The sequence below is a fragment of the Oncorhynchus masou genome, unplaced genomic scaffold (genome assembly GCF_036934945.1).
Source record: "Oncorhynchus masou masou isolate Uvic2021 unplaced genomic scaffold, UVic_Omas_1.1 unplaced_scaffold_4134, whole genome shotgun sequence".
In the NCBI taxonomy this organism is placed as follows: Eukaryota; Metazoa; Chordata; class Actinopteri; order Salmoniformes; family Salmonidae; genus Oncorhynchus; species Oncorhynchus masou.
In genome coordinates, this window is record NW_027010532.1 from 1 (window position 1) to 25,000 (window position 25,000).

At 45.7% G+C, this 25,000-nt stretch overlaps 1 pseudogene; it reads left to right on the plus strand.

The window, feature by feature from the left end:
• The first annotated feature begins 2,106 nt into the window (after window positions 1–2,106).
• The window catches only part of LOC135534908 (proteasome activator complex subunit 4A-like), a 25,696-nt pseudogene continuing 2,802 nt past the window's right edge, over window positions 2,107–25,000 (plus strand).

Here is a 25,000-nt window from a genome sequence, read left to right on the forward strand (position 1 = left end):
CGCTCTCTCTCTCCTCGCTCTGCTCTCTCTCCTCTCTCTGCCTCTCTCCTCTCGCTCTCTCTCTCCTCTCGCTCTCTCTCTCCTCTTGCTCTCTCTCTCCTCTCGCTCTCTCTCTCCTCTTGCTCTCTCTCTCCTCTCGCTCTCTCTCCTCTCTCTGCTCTCTGCTCTCTCTGCCTCTCTCCTCTCGCTCTCTCTCTCCTCTCGCTCTCTCTCTGCTCTCTCACTCTCTCTCTCCTCCCGCTCTCTCTCCTCTCGCTCTCTCTCTCTCTCTCTCTCCTCTCGCTCTCTCTCTCCTCTCGCTCTCTCTCTCTCCTCTCGCTCTCTCCTCTCGCTCTCTCTCCTCGCTCTGCTCTCTCTCCTCTCTGCCTCTCTCCTCTCGCTCTCTCTCTCCTCTCGCTCTCTCTCTCTCTTGCTCTCTCTCTCCTCTTGCTCTCTCTCTCCTCTCGCTCTCTCTCTCCTCTTGCTCTCTCTCTCCTCTCGCTCTCTCTCTCCTCTTGCTCTCTCTCTCCTCTCGCTCTCTCTCTCCTCTCGCTCTCTCTGCTCTCTCTGCCTCTCTCCTCTCGCTCTCTTCTCGCTCTCTCTCTCCTCTCGCTCTCTCTCTGCTCTCTCACTCTCTCTCCTCCCGCTCTCTCTCCTCCCGCTCTCTCTCCTCTCGCTCTCTCTCTCTCCTCTCGCTCTCTCTCTCCTCTCGCTCTCTCTCTCCTCTCGCTCTCGCTCCCTCTCTCCTCTCGCTCTGCTCTCTCTCCTCTCTCTGCCTCTCTCCTCTCGCTCTCTCTCGCTCTCTCTCTCCTCTTGCTCTCTCTCTCCTCTTGCTCTCTCTCTCCTCTTGCTCTCTCTCTCTCCTCTTGCTCTCTCTCTCCTCTCGCTCTCTCTCTCCTCTCGCTCTCTCTCTCCTCTCGCTCTCTCTCTCGGGCGCTCTCTCTCCTCTCGGGCGCTCTCTCTCTCCTATCGCTCTCACTCTCCTCTCGGGCGCTCTCTCTCTCTCCTCTCGGGCGCTCTCTCTCTCTCCTCTCGGGCGCTCTCTCTCTCTCCTCTCGGGCGCTCTCTCTCTCTCCTCTCGGGCGCTCTCTCTCTCTCCTCTCGGGCGCTCTCTCTCTCTCCTCTCGGGCGCTCTCTCTCTCCTCTCGGGCGCTCTCTCTCTCCTCACGAGCGCTCTCTCTCTCCTCTCGGGCGCTCTCTCTCTCTCGCGCTCTCCTCTCGCTCGCGCTCTCTCTCTCCTCCCTCTCTCGCTCGCGCTCTCTCTCTCCTCCCTCTCTCGCTTGCGCTCTCTCTCCTCTCGCTCGCGCTCTCTCTCCTCTCGCTCGCGTTCTCTCTCCTCTCGCTCGCACGTTCTCTCTCCCCTCTCTTCCGCCTTCTCCTCTGCAGCTCTGCGTTCTCTCTCTCTCTCTCTCTAGGGTGCCTTATACTGTCTCTTGGGGAACCACAGTGGGGTGTGCCTGGCCAACCTGCACGACTGGGACTGCATCACCCTGACCTGGCCTGCCATCGTCCGCTCAGGACTTAGCTCAGCTATGTCCCTGGAGAAGCCCTCCATCGTCCGCCTGTTCGACGACCTCGCTGACAAAGATCCACCGCCAGTACGAGACCATCGGCATAGACTTTGCTGTAAGAGTCTTTCCTGCCTTTCCATTGGTCATAATTATCATTACAACCATCTGGGTTTTAATGACACCATGTCAACTTGATCTGAAGTGAAAGTAATAACGTCATGACATCATTACTGCAGCTCGAGACCTCGCCCTATATAACATGTATAATATCTGATTAAACCTCTTAACTGTAATGTAGATCCCATCAGAATGCCGTGCGGTGGCGGTGCAGCTCCAGACCTCTGGTGTTCCTCTGCCCCCGAACCTGTCCCCTCAGACCAAGAAGAAGCAGAGGGCCTCAGGAAGCAGGAGGAGAAGAATAGACTGAACAGTGAGTACATGTCTATTTTATCAGACAGCAAGAAGAGGTGTCCAGCTAAAGAATAAACACTACCATACTGTTGTTGGACTGTGCACAAAATCATCAACTTGCATTTGTATTGGTGTATTATTACACTAGCAAAGGCTCGACCAGTTCCCATTGTTAAACTAATCGCTCAGTTATGTCTACAGTATAATGTCCACACACTTTCCAAACTACTACTGTGCTGTCTCCCTCAGGAAATATGACAAGCTGGTTGGTGAACTTCTGACCGCCTCAATGACAGAAACATGTAGGTTCACCTCACCCCGATGACAAGAAACATGTAGGTTCACCTCACCCCGATGACAGAAACATGTAGGTTCACCTCATCCCGATGACAGAAACGTGTAGGTTCACCTCATCCCGATGTCAGAAACGTGTAGGTTCACCTCATCCCGATGACAGAAACATGTAGGTTCACCTCATCCCGATGTCAGAAACGTGTAGGTTCACCTCATCCCGATGACAGAAACATGTAGGTTCACCTCATCCCGATGTCAGAAGCGTGTAGGTTCACCTCATCCCGATGACAGAAACATGTAGGTTCACCTCATCCCGATGACAGAAACGTGTAGGTTCACCTCATCCCGATGACAGAAACATGTAGGTTCACCTCATCCCGATGTCAGAAACGTGTAGGTTCACCTCATCCCGATGACAGAAACATGTAGGTTCACCTCATCCCGATGACAGAAACGTGTAGGTTCACCTCATCCCGATGTCAGAAACGTGTAGGTTCACCTCATCCCGATGACAGAAACGTGTAGGTTCACCTCGCCCCGATGACTGAGGCCTGCAGGTTCACCTCGTCCCGATGACAGAAACATGTAGGTTCACCTCGTCCCAATGACTGAGGCCTGCAGGTTCACCTCGTCCCGATGACCGAGGCCTGCAGGTTCACCTCGTGACAGAAACGTGTAGGTTCACCTCATCCCGATGTCAGAAACGTGTAGGTTCACCTCATCCTGATGACAGAAACGTGTAGGTTCACCTTGCCCCGATGACTGAGGCCTGCAGGTTCACCTCGTCCCGATGACAGAAACATGTAGGTTCACCTCGTCCCAATGACTGAGGCCTGCAGGTTCACCTCGTCCCGATGACCGAGGCCTGCAGGTTCACCTCGTCCCGATGACCGAGGCCTGCAGGTTCACCTCGTCCCCATGACTGAGGCCTGCGGGTTCACCTCGTCCCGATGACAGAAACATGTAGGTTCACCTCGTCCCGATGACTGAGGCCTGCAGGTTCACCTCGTCCCGATGACTGAGGCCTGCAGGTTCACCTCGTCCCCATGACTGAGGCCTGCAGGTTCACCTCGTCCCGATGACTGAGGCCTGCGGGTTCACCTCGTCCCGATGACAGAAACATGCAGGTTCACCTCGTCCCGATGACTGAGGCCTGCAGGTTCACCTCGTCCCGATGACTGAGGCCTGCAGGTTCACCTCGTCCCGATGACTGAGGCCTGCAGGTTCACCTCGTCCCGATGACTGAGGCCTGCGGGTTCACCTCGTCCCGATGACTGAGGCCTGCAGGTTCACCTCGTCCCGATGACTGAGGCCTCCCGATGACTGACCAACGTTACAATAATATCCTGTCGGCTCTATTTCTTACATTTCTATCTTCAACATTTAAAATTCCACGAAATACCAAAATGTCTGTTGCTAATGGACGACTTCAGGCAGTTTCAAAACATTTTCCACCTCCTGAACACACCTGCTTTATGTTGCAGGCCCTGGAAGTTTGAGCACATTGCCATTGGCTTCATGTCTCTGTTACTGAGGGATGACCACCCCCTCCCCTCCCCCGCTGTCCTTTTCTTCGTCAAGAGCCTCAACCATGACTCCCTCCTGGTCCGCAAGGTGGGCACTGCCACAGCAACCTCTCTGTCCATACACTCTCTGTCCATACACTCTCTGTCCATACACTTTGTCCATACACACGTAGAATCATTGACACTCAGTCATGCGTTCAGTTTCATTCACTACATTGAGATAAAGTAAAAGAGATCTCTTCAAGATGGCAGCAGTCAACAACATTTCACACACAAATACACTTATCTTTATACATGTATATTCTCACCTCTGCTGTGGACTTGAATCATTTTGGTATTTCATTGTAAGATAGAAACATCTTTATCCATGCATTTATTTCCCCACTAGGTGGCGATATCAGCTGTGGCAGGGATCATGAAGCAACTCAAGAGGCCACACAGAAAAGTACCAGTCAGCCCCAACACGCTCTGTAAGTAACCTGCACTTTGTCTCCTCACCAGTCCATTTACCTGGGTTTAAATAATATTTGTTTTGAACTGCGGTTGATTGTGTTTGCTCTGGCGCTGTAGAGCCAAAGGAATAGTCCCAAAATTGCAAACCCTGTCCACCTGGCACTCCAGGCAGGCTGAATCAAAGCATTTGAAAGAAAACAAATACTATTTGACCCCTGGTCAGATTTATAACAGCAGGGTTTGCACAAGGTGCTTAAACTGCTTGAATTTGGCACTCTGAAATTCAAGTACCGGAATACCTTGATAATCAGACCTTTTGTTGGTACTTGAAAAGTACTTGAGTTAAAATGAGGTGAGAACAGATCATTTTCAAATATATTTATGAAAAATATTAGAAAAATGTATTGGTCTTGCAAATGAATTTCCAGGCAGACTAGCGAGTTGTATTTCCCCACGTGTTTAGCTCTGTGTTTGCCAGGCGGGCTCGCTCATTCCACCCACAATGCCACTCAGCCAGGCCATACCTCACATCCACAGCTGAAATGCACAATGTAGATTCAATTCTGCCTTGGAATCTTTTTTCAGCTCATGAAACATTGGACCAACACTTTACATGTTGTAATTCTGTTCAGTGTAGTTTACTCACCACTACATCATTGGACCCCTCCAACCCACTCCTTGTAAGGTGCAAAAAATGACTCAAAGTTTGTCATTGGGTGAATAAGCCCTGAAGAGCCACATGAAGGGGGAATGACAATGCTGCATTCTGCGCTAGTGCCTGTTCTACATTGTGACTTTTTCTGCAACAACCTCCAGAGCTTCACGGGGAGCCTGCGATTTTCTGCTTTATCAAGTGGCAGCCGTGCTCCTGCCATTCTGGTTGTCATTCATGTGCCGTTTTCTTCACACAGCCCACCCGCTCTTCTCCTGACCGGCAACACTAAAGCTGCCAGTCTACAGCACAGTCATTAAGCTGGAATTGTGTAGTAATGTGAATAGGAATTGTGTGCACACCAGTAGGCATATCCATTAAACTCTGCTCATCAATACTTAAATGACATCGTCATTAGTGCTGACTTACCACTCATATATGTAGTAAGTAACTGAAACAACGTATTATGTAACCACAACTCAACCCTAATAGTGTCCCCTCCCTCCCTCCTGTGTCTGTAACCACAACTCAACCCTAATAGTGTCTCCTCCCTCCTGTCTGTAACCACAACTCAACCCTAATAGTGTCTCCTCCCTCCCTCCTGTCTGTAGCCACAACTCAACCCTAATAGTGTCCCCTCCCTCCCTCCTGTGTCTGTAACCACAACTCAACCCTAATAGTGTCTCCTCCCTCCCTCCTGTCTGTAGCCACAACTCAACCCTAATAGTGTCCCCTCCCTCCTGTCTGTAGCCACAACTCAACCCTAATAGTGTCTCCTCCCTCCCTCCTGTGTCTGTAACCACAACTCAACCCTAATAGTGTCTCCTCCCTCCCTCCTGTCTGTAGCCACAACTCAACCCTAATAGTGTCTCCTCCCTCCTGTCTGTAACCACAACTCAACCCTAATAGTGTCTCCTCCCTCCTGTCTGTAACCACAACTAAAGCTGTCCAGGTGTAACTAACAGTGTGAAGTTGTCCCCTTAATGATTTAGATGCACTATTGTAAAGTGGCTGTTCCACTGGATGTCAGAAGGTGAATTCACCAATTTGTAAGTCGCTCTGGATAAGAGCGTCTGCTAAATGACTTAAATGTAAATGTAAATGTATTGCATAGAACTTGTTCGGTAGTTGTGAGGTTGTGGCGATATACTGCCATCTGGTGGCGACTAGAAACAATCACATAATATTCACGACTGCAAATTGATGATCCTAAAGATAAATGTTAGTGCTTGAAAAAGTACTTAAGTCCTGGAATTTAACTTGCCACTGCCTGTGAGAACCCTGTAACAGATACATGCAGCTTATCTCACCACCTCTCCCTCTCTACCAAGTGGTCTGATAGCAGGGGGATAGGCCTGATAACCAGTGGCTCCAGTATAACAGTAACCTCATGGTCATCTCTCTTCCCTCTCTCCTTCTTCCTCTTCTTCCCTCTCTACCAGGTGGTATGAAAGAGCTGGCTGGTTTGATAGCAGGGGATAGGCCTGATAACCAGTGGCTCCAGTATAACAGTAACCTCATGGTCATCTCTCTTCCCTCTCTCCTTCTTCCTCCTCTTCCCTCTCTACCAGGTGGTATGAAAGAGCTGGCTGGTTTGATAGCAGGGGACAGGCCTGATAACCAGTGGCTCAGTATAACAGTAACCTCATGGTCATCTCTCTTCCCTCTCTCCTTCTTCCTCCTCTTCCCTCTCTCTACCAGGTGGTATGAAAGAGCTGGCTGGTTTGATAGCAGGGGACAGGCCTGATAACCAGTGGCTCCAGTATAACAGTAACCTCATGGTCATCTCTCTTCCCTCTCTCCTTCTTCCTCCTCTTCCCTCTCTACCAGGTGGTATGAAAGAGCTGGCTGGTTTGATAGCAGGGGACAGGCCTGATAACCAGTGGCTCCAGTATAACAGTAACCTCATGGTCATCTCTCTTCCCTCTCTCCTTCTTCCTCTTCTTCCCTCTCTACCAGGTGGTATGAAAGAGCTGGCTGGTTTGATAGCAGGGGACAGGCCTGATAACCAGTGGCTCCAGTATAACAGTAACCTCATGGTCATCTCTCTTCCCTCTCTCCTTCTTCCTCCTCTTCCCTCTCTATCAGGTGGTATGAAAGAGCTGGCTGGTTTGATAGCAGGGGACAGGCCTGATAACCAGTGGCTCCAGTATAACAGTAACCTCATGGTCATCTCTCTTCCCTCTCTCCTTCTTCCTCCTCTTCCCTCTCTATCAGGTGGTATGAAAGAGCTGGCTGGTTTGATAGCAGGGGACAGGCCTGATAACCAGTGGCTCCAGTATAACAGTAACCTCATGGTCATCTCTCTTCCCTCTCTCCTTCTTCCTCCTCTTCCCTCTCTACCAGGTGGTATGAAAGAGCTGGCTGGTCTGATAGCAGGGGACAGGCCTGATAACCAGTGGCTCCAGTATAACAGTAACCTCATGGTCATCTCTCTTCCCTCTCTCCTTCTTCCTCTTCTTCCCTCTCTACAGGTGGTATGAAAGAGCTGGCTGGTTTGATAGCAGGGGACAGGCCTGATAACCAGTGGCTCCAGTATAACAGTAACCTCATGGTCATCTCTCTTCCCTCTCTCCTTCTTCCTCCTCTTCCCTCTCTACCAGGTGGTATGAAAGAGCTGGCTGGTCTGATAGCAGGGGACAGGCCTGATAACCAGTGGCTCCAGTATAACAGTAACCTCATGGTCATCTCTCTTCCCTCTCTCCTTCTTCCTCCTCTTCCCTCTCTACCAGGTGGTATGAAAGAGCTGGCTGGTCTGATAGCAGGGGACAGGCCTGATAACCAGTGGCTCCAGTATAACAGTAACCTCATGGTCATCTCTCTTCCCTCTCTCCTTCTTCCTCCTCTTCCCCTCTCTACCAGGTGGTATGAAAGAGCTGGCTGGTTTGATAGCAGGGGACAGGCCTGATAACCAGTGGCTCCAGTATAACAGTAGCAGTCTGCCTCGTACCCAGCAGGACTGGGAGGCTGTCGTTTGTAGAAGACTCACTGGGGATACTACAGCTGGCCACAGAAACTCATGATGTACGCTCCTTCTGAGGAGCAGCCCAAACAAGGACTGAGCAGGAGGAGATGACAGAGGTGAGGAGATGACACACACACACACAATGGCCACAGTCCGGTGCTCTACCCTTGTCCCGAAGTGTGCACTCCTACACTCCCCTCATGGATGTAAAATGAATTTATTAGTGTAAGGAATATGGTGGAAACTCCCTCCAGCCATGCATGCTTCAATGCTTTTGAAATGCATGAGTGGGAGTGACAACTTGCACACTTCTGGCTGAAGGGTAGAGAATCAGAATGCGTTCTCTCACTCTTGGAAAATGTATGTAACATCCTCTACTGTAAAAGGTGATATCTCATGTCCACTGTTATAACTGTTTCGTTTCTTCCCTCCAGCGAGCAGATCATCTATCGACCACTTCTCAGATCCAGGATTCATCAACCAGCTGATTGAGTTCCTCTCTCTGGAGGACCGCAAGGGCAAGGACAAGTTCAGTCCCCGCAGGTTCTGCCTTTTCAAGGTGAGGGAGACACAGATCAGGATTTAACACTCACCCAATCTCAAAGGTCTTTCCTGAACCCTCATTGATACCTTGTTTCCTCTCTTCAAATGGTCTCCTTGCTTCCCTCTGACTTTTTCAAATGTAAACTGGGTGAGCATGAAAGATAGAAGCTACGTAAACGAGGAAGACTTCTGAGAATGAACCTAGACAGTTTTTGTAGGCTAAGAATATGGTTGGAATGGTGGAATGGTGCTGCAATGGACAGCTGTCGCTTTACAGGCTCCTGACCAAGTCTGCTATTTTGGGTGTTTCTCTTTTTTTCACTGATCTTAACTTTATTTATACATAATGTTTCTTCCATCATTTCCTATGACCAAAAATAACTTCTGGACATCAGCACAGCGATCAATAACCTCAATTTTGATCATATTTCTACTTCAACAAGTCGGTGGCGCAGGACCACCAACTCTCGGAAGAGAAAGAGAGATGACGTGAGAGACCTGTGGGCACCCTGACGAAACTACTTCGGAGACTATATAAACCGCCTATACGCTCTGTTCTATTGGCGAATGTACAATCACAGGAGAACAGACTGGACAAGTGCCATTCGAGACGATCCTATCAACGGGACCTTAAGAACTGTAATGTCCTATGTTTCTCGGCGTCGGGGCTGAACAAGGACAGGGATAATGATATACATCTAGCTGTATTTTATGTATCTGACATAATGGGGGGAGGTGTGTGTCTCATGGTTAACAACAGCTGGTGCGTGATCTCTAATATTAAGGAAGTCTTGAGGTTCTGCTCGCTTGAATACCTTAATATCATAGATGTAGACCATAGTTTTTATAAATGTTTTGTAGCTGTCTATTTACCACAACAAACCAAGACTACACTCAATGAGCTGTATAAGGCCATAAGCAAACAAGAAAATGCTCATCTAGAGACGGCGCTCTGATTGGCCTGTGATTTTAATGTAGGCAAACTGAACTCCGCTATACCTCATTTCTACCAGCATGTCACTTATGCAACTCGACGAAAATAAGCTCTAGATCACCTTTACTCCACACACAGAAATTCATACAAAGCTCTCCCTCGCCCTCCAGTTGGTTAATCCGACCACAACTTTATCCTCCTGATTCCTGCTACAAACAAAAACTCAAACAGGAAGTACCAGTGACGCGCCCAATAAGGAAGTGGTCTGGTGAAGCGGATGCTTAGCTACAGGACTGTTGTGCTACCACAGACTGGAATATGTTCCGTTATTCATCCGATGGCATTGAGGAGTTTACCACATCAGTCACCAGCTTTATTAATAAGTGCATCTATGACATCGTCCCCACAGTGAACGTACACACATATCCCAACCAGAAGCCATGGATTACAGGCAATATCCGCACTGAGCTGAAGGCTAGAGCCGGACGCTTTCAAGAAGTGGGACACCAATCCGGAAGCTTATGAGAACTCCCTCAATGACTTCTGACTGGCCATCAAACAGGCAAAGCATCCCCACTGCCCTCTCCCACCTGGACAGGAACATGCTGTGAGTATGCTGTTCATTGACTACAGCTCAGCGTTCAACAACATAGTGCCCTCAAGCTCATCACTAAGCTAAGGACCCTGGGACTGAACACCTTCTACAAATGGATCCAATGAGACAGCCTATAAGTAGGACGGCAGAGACCTGGAAGTGTGGTGCCAGTACAACAACCTCTCCCTCAACGTCAGCAAGACAAACAGGCTCCACACCAACCAACACTGAAAAGGTTTGACATGGGCCCTCCCGGACCTCTATACCAGGCCAGGCGGTGTTAGAGGAAGGCCCAAAGAATTGTCAGACTGCAGACACCCAAGTCATAGACTGTTCTTTCTGCTACCGCATGGCAAACTGTACAGATGCACCAAGCCTGGAACCAACAGGACCCTGAACAGCTTCTACCCCCAAGCACCAGTTAGCCTTGAGCTAGGCCCATATACCAGCTAATTCTAGGGCTACAATACCTCTTGCCAATTGGTCTGGACCCTTAGTTGTCGACGCGGAGACCCGCCGATCTAGCACGACTGGTCTGCAGAAGTGGTCGCACCTGGCTTTTCCATTGCAATGTTGCCGAAGACCCATCTTCTTCCCCGGCCCGCTAGCATTCTAAGCACTGTCTCCCCCACTCACCTAGCGAAGTACTGACTACTGAACTTATTTTTTCTCTTTTTGCACCCTAGTATCTCTACTTGCACATCATCATCTGAACATCTATCACTCCAGTGTTAATGCAAATTGTAATTATTTCGCCACTATGGCCTATTTATTGCCTTACCTCCTAATCTTACTACATTTGCACACACTGTATATAGATTTTTCTATTGTGGTTTGTTTCAATTGTGTTATTGACTGTACATTTGTTTATCCCATGTGTTAATATTAATAATAAATTGTTTTTAGCTTGTACATGTGCATATTACTTAGTACTGGTACTCCCTGTATATAGACAAGTTATTACCTCGTAACACCTGCACATTGACTTAGTACTGGTACTTCCTGTATATAGACAAGTTATTACCTCGTAACACCTGCACATTGACTTAGTACTGGTACTTCCTGTATATAGACAAGTTATTACCTCGTAACACCTGCACATTGACTTAGTGCTGGTACTTCCTGTATATAGACAAGTTATTACCTCGTAACACCTGCACATTGACTTAGTGCTGGTACTTCCTGTATATAGACAAGTTATTACCTCGTAACACCTGCACATTGACTTAGTACTGGTACTTCCAGTATATAGACAAGTTATTACCTCGTAACACCTGCACATTGACTTAGTGCTGGTACTTCCTGTATATAGTCAAGTTATTACCTCGTAACACCTGCACATTGACTTAGTGCTGGTACTTCCTGTATATAGACAAGTTATTACCTCGTAACACCTGCACATTGACTTAGTGCTGGTACTTCCTGTATATAGACAAGTTATTACCTCGTAACACCTGCACATTGACTTAGTGCTGGTACTCTCTGTATATAGACAAGTTATTACCTCGTAACACCTGCACATTGACTTAGTGCTGGTACTTCCTGTATATAGACAAGTTATTACCTCGTAACACCTGCACATTGACTTAGTGCTGGTACTCTCTGTATATAGACAAGTTATTACCTCGTAACACCTGCACATTGACTTAGTGCTGGTACTCTCTGTATATAGACAAGTTATTACCTCGTAACACCTGCACATTGACTTAGTGCTGGTACTCTCTGTATATAGACAAGTTATTACCTCGTAACACCTGCACATTGACTTAGTGCTGGTACTTCCTGTATATAGACAAGTTATTACCTCGTAACACCTGCACATTGACTTAGTGCTGGTACTCTCTGTATATAGACAAGTTATTACCTCGTAACACCTGCACATTGACTTAGTGCTGGTACTCTCTGTATATAGACAAGTTATTACCTCGTAACACCTGCACATTGACTTAGTGCTGGTACTTCCTGTATATAGACAAGTTATTACCTCGTAACACCTGCACATTGACTTAGTGCTGGTACTCTCTGTATATAGACAAGTTATTACCTCGTAACACCTGCACATTGACTTAGTGCTGGTACTCTCTGTATATAGACAAGTTATTACCTCGTAACACCTGCACATTGACTTAGTGCTGGTACTCTCTGTATATAGACAAGTTATTACCTCGTAACACCTGCACATTGACTTAGTGCTGGTACTCTCTGTATATAGACAAGTTATTACCTCGTAACACCTGCACATTGACTTAGTGCTGGTACTTCCTGTATATAGACAAGTTATTACCTCGTAACACCTGCACATTGACTTAGTGCTGGTACTCTCTGTATATAGACAAGTTATTACCTCGTAACACCTGCACATTGACTTAGTACTGGTACTTCCAGTATATAGACAAGTTATTACCTCGTAACACCTGCACATTGACTTAGTGCTGGTACTTCCTGTATATAGTCAAGTTATTACCTCGTAACACCTGCACATTGACTTAGTGCTGGTACTTCCTGTATATAGACAAGTTATTACCTCGTAACACCTGCACATTGACTTAGTGCTGGTACTTCCTGTATATAGACAAGTTATTACCTCGTAACACCTGCACATTGACTTAGTGCTGGTACTCTCTGTATATAGACAAGTTATTACCTCGTAACACCTGCACATTGACTTAGTGCTGGTACTTCCTGTATATAGACAAGTTATTACCTCGTAACACCTGCACATTGACTTAGTGCTGGTACTCTCTGTATATAGACAAGTTATTACCTCGTAACACCTGCACATTGACTTAGTGCTGGTACTCTCTGTATATAGACAAGTTATTACCTCGTAACACCTGCACATTGACTTAGTGCTGGTACTCTCTGTATATAGACAAGTTATTACCTCGTAACACCTGCACATTGACTTAGTGCTGGTACTTCCTGTATATAGACAAGTTATTACCTCGTAACACCTGCACATTGACTTAGTGCTGGTACTCTCTGTATATAGACAAGTTATTACCTCGTAACACCTGCACATTGACTTAGTGCTGGTACTCTCTGTATATAGACAAGTTATTACCTCGTAACACCTGCACATTGACTTAGTGCTGGTACTCTCTGTATATAGACAAGTTATTACCTCGTAACACCTGCACATTGACTTAGTGCTGGTACTCTCTGTATATAGACAAGTTATTACCTCGTAACACCTGCACATTGACTTAGTGCTGGTACTTCCTGTATATAGACAAGTTATTACCTCGTAACACCTGCACATTGACTTAGTGCTGGTACTCTCTGTATATAGACAAGTTATTACCTCGTAACACCTGCACATTGACTTAGTGCTGGTACTCTCTGTATATAGACAAGTTATTACCTCGTAACACCTGCACATTGACTTAGTGCTGGTACTCTCTGTATATAGACAAGTTATTACCTCGTAACACCTGCACATTGACTTAGTGCTGGTACTCTCTGTATATAGACAAGTTATTACCTCGTAACACCTGCACATTGACTTAGTGCTGGTACTTCCTGTATATAGACAAGTTATTACCTCGTAACACCTGCACATTGACTTAGTGCTGGTACTCTCTGTATATAGACAAGTTATTACCTCGTAACACCTGCACATTGACTTAGTGCTGGTACTCTCTGTATATAGACAAGTTATTACCTCGTAACACCTGCACATTGACTTAGTGCTGGTACTTCCTGTATATAGACAAGTTATTACCTCGTAACACCTGCACATTGACTTAGTGCTGGTACTCTCTGTATATAGACAAGTTATTACCTCGTAACACCTGCACATTGACTTAGTGCTGGTACTTCCTGTATATAGACAAGTTATTACCTCGTAACACCTGCACATTGACTTAGTGCTGGTACTCTCTGTATATAGACAAGTTATTACCTCGTAACACCTGCACTTAGTGCTGGTACTTCCTGTATATAGACAAGTTATTACCTGTATATAGTGCTGGTACTTCCTGTATATAGACAAGTTATTACCTCGTAACACCTGCACATTGACTTAGTGCTGGTACTTCCTGTATATAGACAAGTTATTACCTCGTAACACCTGCACATTGACTTAGTGCTGGTACTTCCTGTATATAGACAAGTTATTACCTCGTAACACCTGCACATTGACTTAGTGCTGGTACTTCCTGTATATAGACAAGTTATTACCTCGTAACACCTGCACATTGACTTAGTGCTGGTACTCTCTGTATATAGACAAGTTATTACCTCGTAACACCTGCACATTGACCCTGTACTGGTAACTGGTAATCCAAAATCCCCAGTTTTCTAGAAAACACGTCTGGAAGTTTCCTGGAATAAGCAGGACACCCAGAATCCTCCAACCAGGATTTCTGATATGGCAACACTAGTTAGGAATCAGGCTTCCCTAACTCTGTTTTATTCCTCTCCTCTATCCCTCAGGGCCTGTTCCGGAACTTCAACGATGCCTTCCTACCACTGTTGAAACCACACATGGAGCGTCTGGTGGCCGACACACACGAGAGCAAACAGCGCTGTGTAGCAGAGATCACCTCTGGACTGATCAGAGGCAGCAAGCACTGGAGCTATGGCAAGGTAGGGGAGAGGAAGGAACACACTGGAGCTATGGCAAGGTAGAGGAGAGGAAGGAACACACTGGAGCTATGGCAAGGTAGGGGAGAGGAAGGAACACACTGGAGCTATGGCAAGGTAGAGGAGAGGAAGGAACACACTGGAGCTATGGCAAGGTAGGGGAGAGGAAGGAACACACTGGAGCTATGGAAAGGTAGGGGAGAGGAAGGAACACACTGGAGCTATGGCAAGGTAGAGGAGAGGAAGGAACACACTGGAGATATGGAAAGGTAGAGGAGAGGAAGGAACACACTGGAGATATGGAAAGGTAGGGGAGAGGAAGGAACACACTGGAGCTATGGAAAGGTAGAGGAGAGGAAGGAACACACTGGAGATATGGAAAGGTAGGGGAGAGGAAGGAACACACTGGAGCTATGGAAAGGTAGAGGAGAGGAAGGAACACACTGGAGCTATGGAAAGGAAGAGGAGAGGAAGGAACACACTGGAGCTATGGCAAGGTAGAGGAGAGGAAGGAACACACTGGAGCTATGGAAAGGTAGAGGAGAGGAAGGAACACACTGGAGCTATGGAAAGGTAGAGGAGAGGAAGGAACACACTGGAGCTATGGCAAGGTAGAGGAGAGGAAGGAACACACTGGAGCTATGGAAAGGTAGGGGAGAGGAAGGAACACACTGGAGCTATGGCAAGGTAGGGGAGAGGAAGGAACACACTGGAGCTATGGCAAGGTAGGGGAGAGGAAGGAACACACTGGAGCTATGGAAAGGTAGAGGAGAGGAAGGAACACACTGGAGCTATGGCAAGGTAGAGGAGAGGAAGGAACACACTGGAGCTATGGCAAGGTAGAGGAGAGGAAGGAACACACTGGAGCTATGGCAAGGTAGAGGAGAGGAAGGAACACACTGGAGCTATGGAAAGGTAGAGGAGAGGAAGGAACACACTGGAGCTATGGAAAGGTAGAGGAGAGGAAGGAACACACTGGAGCTATGGAAAGGTAGAGGAGAGGAAGGAACACACTGGAGCTATGGAAAGGCAGAGGAGAGGAAGGAACACACTGGAGCTATGGCAAGGTAGAGGAGAGGAAGGAACACACTGGAGCTATGGAAAGGTAGAGGAGAGGAAGGAACACACTGGAGCTATGGCAAGGTAGAGGAGAGGAAGGAACACACTGGAGCTATGGCAAGGTAGAGGAGAGGAAGGAACACACTGGAGCTATGGCAAGGTAGGGGAGAGGAAGGAACACACTGGAGCTATGGCAAGGTAGAGGAGAGGAAGGAACACACTGGAGCTATGGAAAGGTAGAGGAGAGGAAGGAACACACTGGAGCTATGGAAAGGTAGAGGAGAGGAAGGAACACACTGGAGCTATGGAAAGGTAGAGGAGAGGAAGGAACACACTGGAGCTATGGAAAGGTAGAGGAGAGGAAGGAACACACTGGAGCTATGGAAAGGTAGAGGAGAGGAAGGAACACACTGGAGCTATGGCAAGGTAGAGGAGAGGAAGGAACACACTGGAGCTATGGAAAGGTAGAGGAGAGGAAGGAACACACTGGAGCTATGGCAAGGTAGAGGAGAGGAAGGAACACACTGGAGCTATGGCAAGGTAGAGGAGAGGAAGGAACACACTGGAGATATGGAAAGGTAGAGGAGAGGAAGGAACACACTGGAGATATGGAAAGGTAGGGGAGAGGAAGGAACACACTGGAGCTATGGCAAGGTAGGGGAGCGGAAGGAACACACTGGAGCTATGGCAAGGTAGGGGAGAGGAAGGAACACACTGGAGCTATGGCAAGGTAGAGGAGAGGAAGGAGGAACACACTGGAGCTATGGAAAGGTAGGGGAGAGGAAGGAACACACTGGAGCTATGGCAAGGTAGAGGAGAGAGACATACGCTGTGGTCACAAACCATGCTTATAATCAGTACTGCCGGTCCTTGTTGCAAATACGCATTTGTTCTTAACTGACTTACCTCGATAAATAAAAGTTGAATATTTGTTAAGTCCTTGACCTTTGACCTATGTTCCCCTCCCAGGTGGAGAGTCTGTGGGAGCTGCTGTGTCCTCTGATCCGTACAGCTCTGAACAACATCACTGTAGAAACATATGCTGACTGGGGCACCTGCATCGCCACAGCCTGTGTAAGCTGCTAGCCCTCCCATCCCTCTCATTCAGCAGTCCATTTCTTTCAGGCCCTTTCTCAATTGGTAGTTCCTCTAGTCCCAAATGCATCCTCTCTCCTTGTTTCCTTATCAAAACGCATTAGAGGAGAAGGCCTGAATGGGAGGGGAACTTGGATCTTCTCTTCCAATGCATTTTGAGAAAAAGGCGAAGAGTGAAGAATTTTGTACAGATATTGAGAAATAGCCTCCCGAATCTCCTGTCTAGTACTTGCCTGGCCTGTTAATTTCCTGCTTCCATGCTGTTGAAATTTGACCTTGTTATTGTACAGGAGAACAGATGTTTACTTTAGGTTGGTTGTGTTGTACAGGAGAGCAGAGACCCCAGGAAGCTCCACTGGTTGTTTGAAATGCTGATGGAATCTCCAGTCAACGGGGAGGGGGGATCCTTCGTAGACGCCTGGTAAGGAAACACTTTGCCTCCTTTAATTCTCATCCTATTAGTGTCTTGGTGTTTGTGTGGAAGGGTGTATTTATTCTGCTCCATATGTGCCCAGATGACTTGTCCTGCATGGAAGAGATGAGCTGTGTTTGAATACTCATACTACCTTTACTTTTTGTGTTTTAAATTGAGTATGTAGTATGCTTATTAGTATGGATATGCTTATTGGCCATAGTATGGATATGCTTATTGGCCATAGTATGGATATGCTTATTGGCCATAGTATGGATATGCTTATTGGCCATAGTATGGATATGCTTATTGGCCATAGTATGGATATGCTTATTGGCCATAGTATGGATATGCTTATTGGCCATAGTATGGATATGCTTATTGGCCATAGTATGGATATGCTTATTGGCCATAGTATGTAGTATGCTTATTGGCCATAGTATGGATATGCTTATTGGCCATAGTATGTATATGCTTATTGGCCATAGTATGGATATGCTTATTGGCCATAGTATGGATATGCTTATTGGCCATAGTATGGATATGCTTATTGGCCATAGTATGGATATGCTTATTGGCCATAGTATGGATATGCTTATTAGTATGGATATGCTTATTGGCCATATGGATATGCTTATTGGCCATAGTATGGATATGCTTATTGGCCATAGTATGGATATGCTTATTGGCCATAGTATGGATATGCTTATTGGCCATAGTATGGATATGCTTATTGGCCATAGTATGGATATGCTTATTGGCCATAGTATGGATATGATTGGCCATAGTATGTAGTATGCTTATTGGCCATAGTATGGATATGCTTATTGGCCATAGTATGTAGTATGCTTATTGGCCATAGTATGGATATGCTTATTGGCCATAGTATGGATATGCTTATTGGCCATAGTATGGATATGCTTATTGGCCATAGTATGTAGTATGCTTATTGGCCATAGTATGGATATGCTTATTGGCCATAGTATGGATATGCTTATTGGCCATAGTATGGATATGCTTATTGGCCATAGTATGGATATGCTTATTGGCCATAGTATGTAGTATGCTTATTGGCCATAGTATGTAGTATGCTTATTGGTCATAGTATGGATATGCTTATTGGCCATAGTATGGATATGCTTATTGGTCATAGTATGGATATGCTTATTGGCCATAGTATGGATATGCTTATTGGCCATAGTATGGATATGCTTATTGGCCATAGTATGGATATGCTTATTGGCCATAGTATGTAGTATGCTTATTGGCCATAGTATGGATATGCTTATTGGCCATAGTATGTAGTATGCTTATTGGCCATAGTATGGATATGCTTATTGGCCATAGTATGGATATGCTTATTGGCCATAGTATGGATATGCTTATTGGCCATAGTATGTAGTATGCTTATTGGCCATAGTATGGATATGCTTATTGGCCATAGTATGGATATGCTTATTGGCCATAGTATGGATATGCTTATTGGCCATAGTATGTAGTATGCTTATTGGCCATAGTATGGATATGCTTATTGGCCATAGTATGTAGTATGCTTATTGGCCATAGTATGGATATGCTTATTGGCCATAGTATGGATATGCTTATTGGCCATAGTATGGATATGCTTATTGGCCATAGTATGGATATGCTTATTGGCCATAGTATGGATATGCTTATTGGCCATAGTATGGATATGCTTATTGGCCATAGTATGTAGTATGCTTATTGGCCATAGTATGTAGTATGCTTATTGGCCATAGTATGGATATGCTTATTGGCCATAGTATGTAGTATGCTTATTGGCCATAGTATGGATATGCTTATTGGCCATAGTATGGATATGCTTATTGGCCATAGTATGGATATGCTTATTGGCCATAGTATGTAGTATGCTTATTGGCCATAGTATGTAGTATGCTTATTGGCCATAGTATGTAGTATGCTTATTGGCCATAGTATGGATATGCTTATTGGCCATAGTATGTAGTATGCTTATTGGCCATAGTATGTAGTATGCTTATTGGCCATAGTATGTAGTATGCTTATTGGCCATAGTATGTAGTATGCTTATTTGCCATAGTATGGATATGCTTATTGGCCATAGTATGGATATGCTTATTGGCCATAGTATGTAGTATGCTTATTGGCCATAGTATGTAGTATGCTTATTGGCCATAGTATGTAGTATGCTTATTGGCCATAGTATGGATATGCTTATTGGCCATAGTATGTAGTATGCTTATTGGCCATAGTATGTAGTATGCTTATTGGCCATAGTATGTAGTATGCTTATTGGCCATAGTATGTAGTATGCTTATTGGCCATAGTATGGATATGCTTATTGGCCATAGTATGGATATGCTTATTGGCCATAGTATGGATATGCTTATTGGCCATAGTATGGATATGCTTATTGGCCATAGTATGGATATGCTTATTGGCCATAGTATGGATATGCTTATTGGCCATAGTATGTAGTATGCTTATTGGCCATAGTATGTAGTATGCTTATTGGCCATAGTATGTAGTATGCTTATTGGTCATAGTATGGATATGCTTATTGGCCATAGTATGGATATGCTTATTGGCCATAGTATGGATATGCTTATTGGCCATAGTATGGATATGCTTATTGGCCATAGTATGGATATGCTTATTGGCCATAGTATGTAGTATGCTTATTGGCCATAGTATGTAGTATGCTTATTGGCCATAGGATGTAGTATGCTTATTGGCCATAGTATGTAGTATGCTTATTGGCCATAGTATGGATATGCTTATTGGCCATAGTATGGATATGCTTATTGGCCATAGTATGGATATAGTTAGTGTGCCAAAAGTTCCCGGATGTCATACTAAAATCGCCAAAATATGAAGTATACAAGCAGTGGACACTATTTCCGTGATTTTAGAGCACAATACAATTAATACAATCATAATATTAATACAATTCTTCAGAGAATGGGCATGGCTTCACAACGGTTTCAGATTTCAAGAAAATGTCGGCGAATATGCAGCCGATTTGAGCCGAAGTCCGACGAGAGCAGATACAATTTCATTGCTTTAACTAATTATGACAAATGTTAAGATATTTTGAGCAATGTAATAAAGTAATGACTTTTCAAATAAGTTACATTGACTGAAAATTTGTTAGCTGCGCTTTCCTTACAAACCACAACATATCATTACAGCGGTATGTACCGGTATGTTAGCTAGCTAGCTAACGTTAGTAGGCTAATGCGTCAAACTTCCCAGTATATTCCAACGCTAGGATCAACCCTTCTCCTCGGCCAGAGGGTCCAGTGTGCGCTCTGAATGCTCCGAGGGCCAAACACTCTGAATTTACTAACAGACAATTTGACAACGCTCTGAATTTACGTACGCCCAGAGTGCACTCCAGATTGAATTTACGAACACACCTGAAGTCGTAAAAAGTCTAGCTAGTCATTTGTTATGCTAACAAGCTAGCAAGAGGTTGCATAGCAACAGCATCAACTGCCGGTAGACAGGCGAAGTACGCTCAACTGAAAGGATACTGTTCGTTTACAGTATGCTAAAATGAACTAATAGTATATAGTGTATCTACCCATTAAGTATGTAGTATACAGTATGTTAGTATGGGTATTCGAACACAGCTATGGAGTCTGGGTCGATGATGGTTTCTTTGTCTGTAAAATGTTTGTCTGTGAGTCAAGAATAATAATATGAAGAGTGCCTTGGTCCTCCTTTCTTTTTGATTATATTTTATTGTTCTCTCCTGTCCAGTCTTCTGTGTACACTGCAGGAGGCCTGACTTAGCGTTAGGGTTAGGTGTGTATATAACTCTCCTCTCTCCTGTCCAGTCTTCTGTGTACACTGCAGGAGGCCTGACTTAGGGTTAGGTGTGTATATAACTCTCCTCTCTCTGTCCAGTCTTCTGTGTACACTGCAGGGAGGCCTGACTTAGCGTTAGGGTTAGGTGTGTATATAACTCTCCTCTCTCCTGTCCAGTCTTCTGTGTACTCTGCAGGGAGGCCTGACTTAGCGTTAGGGTTAGGTGTGTATATAACTCTCCTCTCTCCTGTCCAGTCTTCTGTGTACACTGCAGGGAGGCCTGACTTAGCGTTAGGGTTAGGTGTGTATATAACTCTCCTCTCTCCTGTCCAGTCTTCTGTGTACTCTGCAGGGAAGCCTGACTTAGCGTTAGGGTTAGGTGTGTATATAACTCTCCTCTCTCCTGTCCAGTCTTCTGTGTACTCTGCAGGGAAGCCTGACTTAGCGTTAGGGTTAGGTGTGTATATAACTCTCCTCTCTCCTGTCCAGTCTTCTGTGTACTCTGCAGGGAGGCCTGACTTAGCGTTAGGGTTAGGTGTGTATATAACTCTCCTCTCTCCTGTCCAGTCTTCTGTGTACACTGCAGGGAGGCCTGACTTAGCGTTAGGGTTAGGTGTGTATATAACTCTCCTCTCTCCTGTCCAGTCTTCTGTGTACTCTGCAGGGAGGCCTGACTTAGCGTTAGGGTTAGGTGTGTATATAACTCTCCTCTCTCCTGTCCAGTCGTCTGTGTACTCTGCAGGGAGGCCTGACTTAGCGTTCGGGTTAGGTGTGTATATAACTCTCCTCTCTCCTGTCCAGTCGTCTGTATATTCTGCAGGGAAGCCTGACTCAGCAGGAGGGTTAGGTGTGTGTGTGTGTGTGTGTGTGTGTGTGTGTGTGTGTGTGTGTGTGTATAACTCTCCTGTCCAGTCGTTTGTATATTCTGCAGGGAAGCCTGACTCAGCAGGAGGGTTAGCTGTGTGTATAACTCTCCTCTCTCCTGCCCAGTCGTCTGTATGTGCTGCAGGGGGGCCTGGCTCAACAGGAGTGGAGGGTCCCTGAGCTGCTCCACAGACTGCTGCAGTACCTAGAGCCCAAACTCACACAGGTCTACAAGAACGTCCGTGAGCGCATCGGAAGGTTGGACCTCGCCTACACATTCCACAAATATTTTCATTGCTGACCCTCTTGTCCATAGCTTACTGCCACTTACCACATCAGTCATAGTTCATTCAGCTCGGTATCTAACCACTCGTCAGCTATCTAACCACACGTCAGTCATAGTTCATTCAGCTAGGTATCTAACCACACGTCAGCTATCTAACCACACGTCAGTCATAGTTCATTCAGCTAGGTATCTAACCACACGCCTGTCATAGTTGATTCAGCTAGGTATCTAACCACACGTCAGTCATAGTTCATTCAGCTAGGTATCTAACCACACATCAGTCATAGTTCATTCAGCTAGGTATCTAACCACACGTCAGTCATAGTTCATTCAGCTAGGTATCTAACCACACGTCAGCTATCTAACCACACGTCAGTCATAGTTCATTCAGCTAGGTATCTAACCACACATCAGTCATAGTTCATTCAGCTAGGTATCTAACCACACGTCAGCTATCTAACCACACGTCAGTCATAGTTCATTCAGCCAGGTATCTAACCACACGTCAGTCATAGTTCAGTCAGCCAGGTATCTAACCACACGTCAGTCATAGTTCATTCAGCTAGGTATCTAACCACACGTCAGTCATAGTTCATTCAGCTAGGTATCTAACCACACGTCAGTCATAGTTCATTCAGCCAGGTATCTAACCACACGTCAGTCATAGTTCATTCAGCTAGGTATCTAACCACACGTCAGTCATAGTTCATTCAGCCAGGTATCTAACCACACGTCAGTCATAGTTCATTCAGCTAGGTATCTAACCACACGTCAGTCATAGTTCATTCAGCTAGGTATCTAACCACACGTCAGTCATAGTTCATTCAGCCAGGTATCTAACCACACGTCAGTCATAGTTCATTCAGCTAGGTATCTAACCACACGTCAGTCATAGTTCATTCAGCCAGGTATCTAACCACACGTCAGTCATAGTTCAGTCAGCCAGGTATCTAACCACACGTCAGTCATAGTTCATTCAGCTAGGTATCTAACCACACGTCAGTCATAGTTCATTCAGCTCGGTATCTAACCACACGTCAGTCATAGTTCATTCAGCTCGGTATCTAACCACACGTCAGTCATAGTTCATTCAGCTAGGTATCTAACCACACGTCAGTCATAGTTCATTCAGCTAGGTATCTAACCACACATCAGTCACAGTTCATTCAGCTAGGTATCTAACCACACGTCAGTCATAGTTCATTCAGCTAGGTATCTAACCACACGTCAGTCATAGTTCATTCAGCTCGGTATCTAACCACACGTCAGTCATAGTTCATTCAGCTCGGTATCTAACCACACGTCAGTCATAGTTCATTCAGCTAGGTATCTAACCACACGTCAGTCATAGTTGATTCAGCTCGGTATCTAACCACACGTCAGTCATAGTTCATTCAGCTAGGTATCTAACCACACGTCAGTCATAGTTGATTCAGCTAGGTATCTAACCACACGTCAGTCATAGTTCATTCAGCTCGGTATCTAACCACACGTCAGTCATAGTTCATTCAGCTAGGTATCGAACCACACGTCAGTCATAGTTGATTCAGCTCGGTATCTAACCACACGTCAGTCATAGTTCATTCAGCTAGGTATCTAACCACACGTCAGTCATAGTTCATTCAGCTCGGTATCTAACCACACGTCAGTCATAGTTCATTCAGCTAGGTATCTAACCACACGTCAGTCATAGTTCATTCAGCTAGGTATCTAACCACACGTCAGTCATAGTTCATTCAGCTAGGTATCTAACCACACGTCAGTCATAGTTCATTAAGCTAGGTATCTAACCACACGTCAGTCATAGTTCATTCAGCTAGGTATCTAACCACACGTCAGTCATAGTTCATTCAGCTCGGTATCTAACCACACGTCAGTCATAGTTCATTCAGCTAGGTATCTAACCACACGTCAGTCATAGTTCATTCAGCTAGGTATCTAACCACACGTCAGTCATAGTTCATTCAGCTCGGTATCTAACCACACGTCAGTCATAGTTCATTCAGCTAGGTATCTAACCACACGTCAGTCATAGTTCATTCAGCTCGGTATCTAACCACACGTCAGTCATAGTTCATTCAGCTAGGTATCTAACCACACGTCAGTCATAGTTGATTCAGCTCGGTATCTAACCACACGTCAGTCATAGTTCATTCAGCTAGGTATCTAACCACACGTCAGTCATAGTTGATTCAGCTAGGTATCTAACCACACGTCAGTCATAGTTCATTCAGCTCGGTATCTAACCACACGTCAGTCATAGTTCATTCAGCTAGGTATCTAACCACACGTCAGTCATAGTTGATTCAGCTCGGTATCTAACCACACGTCAGTCATAGTTCATTCAGCTAGGTATCTAACCACACGTCAGTCATAGTTGATTCAGCTAGGTATCTAACCACACGTCAGTCATAGTTCATTCAGCTAGGTATCTAACCACACGTCAGTCATAGTTCATTCAGCTCGGTATCTAACCACACGTCAGTCATAGTAGGTAAACATTTGTCCAGAATTTTTCAAACAGGTTGGCCAAGAGATCACCTTATGCTTTTTTATTTATTCATGTTAAACCAGGTAGAATTGTTGATTTTATTATTCATGAGAGTACTGAAAGAGGTAGAGACCCGCAAACAGTTGAAAAAGAGGAATACATAAAAAATGATGGCCAAAATACAAAAATCTAGATTCATGAATTAACTAAACTAAAGGTGTTAATCTCCCTATGCCTCGTCTTTCGCTCTGTTTCCTCTCTCTTCTTCAGCGTCCTCACCTACATCTTCATGATAGACGTCAATCTGCCGTACACCCAGCCCACGGCCTCGCCCCGCATCAAGGAGTTCACAGAGCGAATAATGCTGCGCCTCAAACCCCTGATGGAGGGGGACGAGGAGATCCAGAACCACGTGGTAGAGGAGAACGATGTGGGGGAGCAGGACGAGAGGACACAGGCCATCAAACTACTGAAGACAGGTACGACCCCTAACCCATCAAACTACTGAAGACAGGTCGACCCTAACCCAT